Source organism: Vigna unguiculata, chromosome 4, assembly GCF_037176805.1.
Source record: "Vigna unguiculata cultivar grain cowpea cultivar isolate G323 ecotype 2 chromosome 4, ASM3717680v1, whole genome shotgun sequence".
Taxonomy (NCBI): domain Eukaryota; kingdom Viridiplantae; phylum Streptophyta; class Magnoliopsida; order Fabales; family Fabaceae; genus Vigna; species Vigna unguiculata.
The window spans coordinates 49,834,916-49,839,166 of NC_140795.1; positions in this window are offsets into that span (position 1 = coordinate 49,834,916).

Genomic DNA, 4,251 nt, shown 5'->3' on the forward strand with positions numbered 1-4,251 from the left:
TTCAAGGTCTCTTGTTCTTCTTGGCATCTATTATTTTAGCACAAATCTTTTTAGTTCTTAAGAAGAAACAATTTGAGAAGGTTCAATTGTTCGAAATGAATTTTTAGTTCCGCGTATTTATCAACATATTAAACTCGTAAAAATAACTCAATTTTTTTGATAATTTTTGTAATTATATTCTGTATAATATCTGTATAATAGAAAATATATATATATATTCAAATATCGAAAAGTTACTCTAAGGGGGATTCTTTGTTTTTTCTTTTTTTTTTTTTTCTTTGTCCTTTCCTAGAGTCCGATTCCTATTCCTTCTTGTTTGTGTTGAAATAGAAATATTCTAAAAATATCAATAAAATACTATTTTTGAATCCCTTCCTGAAAAATCCTATATCTTAGTTTCTCTTTTTTCCAACTTAGAATCTTTCTGCCAGATAATCTTTTATGGTATATAAATAATATGTAAAATAATATGTAGTGAACAAATAAAAAAAAAAGAATGAAATGGAATTTTTTGAAACATCGGAAGAAGTAGTCATTTATATGAAAAAAAATTAGAATTCTTAAGAACTCAAGGGGGATCCACTTGCATTCGTCAAAGAAAGAGTGGATCCCTGTTCAGTTCTTACACTTTCATTTCAAAAACCCAAATAGAATACGATTACTACAGAGATGAGCCCAATCCGGAATATGAACCATAAAAGAAAATACCAATTAAACCGATCACAGTAATACCAGTTACAGTACCTATTATCCAAAGAGGAATTCTTCCAGTAGTATCGGCCATTTATCCCACTTTCCTCCACATTTAATCACGTAGTCAGTCATGCTAAAGACATTAACAAACAGTCATAGATAATTATGAAATGATATCCTTCCGAATGGGATAAAAGAATTCTTAATATATATATTATTGACTATTCCTATTTCTTCTATTAATTCTAATTAATTGAAGAAATAATTTGAAAATAAAACAGCAAGTACAAAAATAAGTAATAACCCCCAGTAGAGACTGGTACGATTCAATTCAACATTTTGTTCATTTGGGTTTGATTGTGTCATAGCTCTATAATTCAAATTAAGTTTATCGTTGGATGAATTGCATTGCTGATATTGATCCCAAAAAAGAAACAGTGGGTACCGCTAGTCCGTGAACAGCTAGCCATCGTACTGTAAAAATTGGATAGGTCCTATCTATAGTCATTGGAGCCTCCTAAAAAGATCTACTAAATTCATCAAGTTGTTCCAAAGGATCAAAACGGCCAGTTATTAATGGAATTCCTTGTCGGTTCTCTGTAAAATACTCGTTTGGGCGGGGACTTCCAAATACATCGTAAGCTAGACCTGTACTGACAAATAACCAACCTGCAATGAATAGGGAGGGTATAGTAATGCTATGAATAATCCAGTATCGGATACTGGTAATAATATCAGCAAAAGAACGTTCTCCTGTGCTTCCAGACATCTTGAACTCCACATATTCTTGTACAGTCAAAAGGGGGGGATCGAGTCCATAAAAGACGAGATCAGTAAGGCGAAATTTACTGAAATAGAATCCTTGTTAGATCGTCCATTTTGTACCAACGGTGTCTTTTGAGTATACCGAATCAGTATAGCTATCCTTCTTCTAACAGAGCAATGAAATTTCACAATCAGTGTAAAATTTTAGTACTAGATTTTTTTCTTCTTTTTTCATTGATTGTCTCTATGTAGTCAAAAATCCGATAGAAAATTTTGCAAAGTTTGGGTATATAAAAATTTTTTTTATATTAAATTTTTAGAGTAATAGTATAAAAGGAAGGTTCTTAACATTTCAAATTATTAGTTTTGGATTAGAAACTAAAGATCCATTAAAATCGGAATATGAGAAAAGGGTTTCTAATAATTAATAAAGTAGATAATTCATAAAGTAGATTTTCTATTTTAATAATTCAATTATTGCCAAATCAATAAATATATTTTTTGTGGTTGTTGAAGATCTTTTTTTCTATTTTCTTCTACATTAATTCAAAGTGAAATAAAATGAAATAACAGAGTTATTATTCTTTGTTTGAATATTCATAATTTTTCTTTTCTTTTTCCAATATAAACAGAATTCTATTGGATATCTATAGAATAATACTAAATATTTTCATTAGATCAGTTTACTTAATTCCTGAGTTGATTAAGAAGTATGTTGATTTGAAATCACAGGATGGGTAGATGTAACAGATGAGGAATTTATTTCTAAATTATGTTACTCTATTTCTTTTTTTTTTTTTCGTCTCTAATAATTGAATTTATTGAGGAATTGCCAATTTTGAATTGTATCTTTCAAGTAGGATTTTTTATCTTCTTTTTTCTCTCAAAAATGGAAATTTAGGGAAGTGCTTTATAAACATATGTATAAAAAGAACGAACATATTTCATTTAGTTTCTATATGCCCACTATCACTAGTTATTTCGGTTTTTTACTATCGGTTTTAATTATAACCTCGTCTCTATTTATTGGTCTTAGTAAAATACGACTTATTTGATTTGTAATTTTGAGAGGAATAGTAAATTTTGGTATAAGACATTCTAGAATTCCTTACTATGTCAATTTACAATTCTCGATCGTTGAGATTTATGATCAATACAGATTTATGTTTAAGGCTAGATATTATATTACCTTTCTTTTTACTTTTCGAACAAATAAAAATGATTGAAGTTTTTCTATTTGGAATCGTGTTAGGTTTAATTCCTATTACTTTGGCTGGATTATTTGTAACTGCATATTTACAATACCGACGAGGTGATCAGTTGGATCTTTGATTCATTAATGTCTCTTTTTTTGTGATTCCCTATTTATTTAGTTTAATCCTAATCGACAAGGATAAAATTCAGACTTTCTTTTGAATGTTCAATTATTTCAGTGTAATTATCAGGCGAATAATACTAGAATCACGCTCTGTAGGATTTGAACCTACGACATCGGGTTTTGGAGACCCGCGTTCTGCCGAACTGAACTAAGAGCGTTTTGTTTTCATAAAATTATATGATCCAAATCCATTTTGCATATAGATATTCAGTATGTATGTTCAATTGGAATTCGTCTTCACAGGTTCCCGGTTTATTGCTCATCTCATAGAATATGGAATATTATAGAATACGGAATATCATAGAATAAGTAATTGTTAGGGATAGGGATGACAGGATTTGAACCCGTGACATTTTGTACCCAAAACAAACGCGCTACCAAGCTGCGCTACATCCCTTTTCCATTTGTTTATAGTGTTATTGTAAAGAATCTTTGTCTTGTTTTCCACATTTTTCTCTGTTGATATATATCAACAGAGAAAAAATACTTAAATAATAAAAAGAAAGGAGGATTTGAAATGCGAGATCTAAAAACATATCTTTCCGTGGCACCAGTAGTAAGTACTTTATGGTTCGGGGCTTTGGCGGGTCTATTGATAGAGATCAATCGTTTTTTTCCAGATGCATTGATATTCCCCTTTTTTTAATTTTAGTTATTGACACGGGAAGGGGTGAAGAAGATGAAAGGTCCAATTATATATTAAATATGTGTAATTAACCTACTCTTCTTTTTTTTTTTTTTAGGAAAGATAAAGACGAAAGATTAAATTGGCCTCATTGAAATTCGGAGTGACACTCGGGATCGGGATCTGGTCCAGGCTTCAATGGAATTGAATTATTAATTCAATTCCTATGAAAAAGAAAGTGAAAGCAGAAATCCATAGGTTGGGGCAACAATATCATAAAAAATACTTTAAAAAAACGAAAATACTGGCAATTTGAAACGAAATATAGTTACAGATCCTTGTATTCTTTTTGTACTAGATTCAATTAAATTGGAACGAAATCTTTCATAATTTTTCGAATTCTTCTTTTTTATCTTATCTTAGTTGTTTTCATCTTTTTCTTAGATTCTTAGATTCGAATCCGAAAAGAGTTATAAGTGAATTAAAAACCCAAAGGAGGGTCATGTCCAAGGGTAAAGATATCCGAGTAAGTGTTCTTTTGGAAGGTACTGGTTGTGATAAAAAGAGTCTAAATAAGGAATAAAGCGGTATTTCTAGATAGATTACTAACAAGAATCGACACAATACGCCTAGTCGATTGGAATTGAGAAAATGATGTCCCCGTCGTTATATAACAACATATGCTAAAGAAGAAAAAAAATACAAATCCTTTATTATAATTATATTTATTTAAATCAATGTTATTTTTGGAATAGGAATAAATAAACTATGGAAAAACCTAAGCGACTCT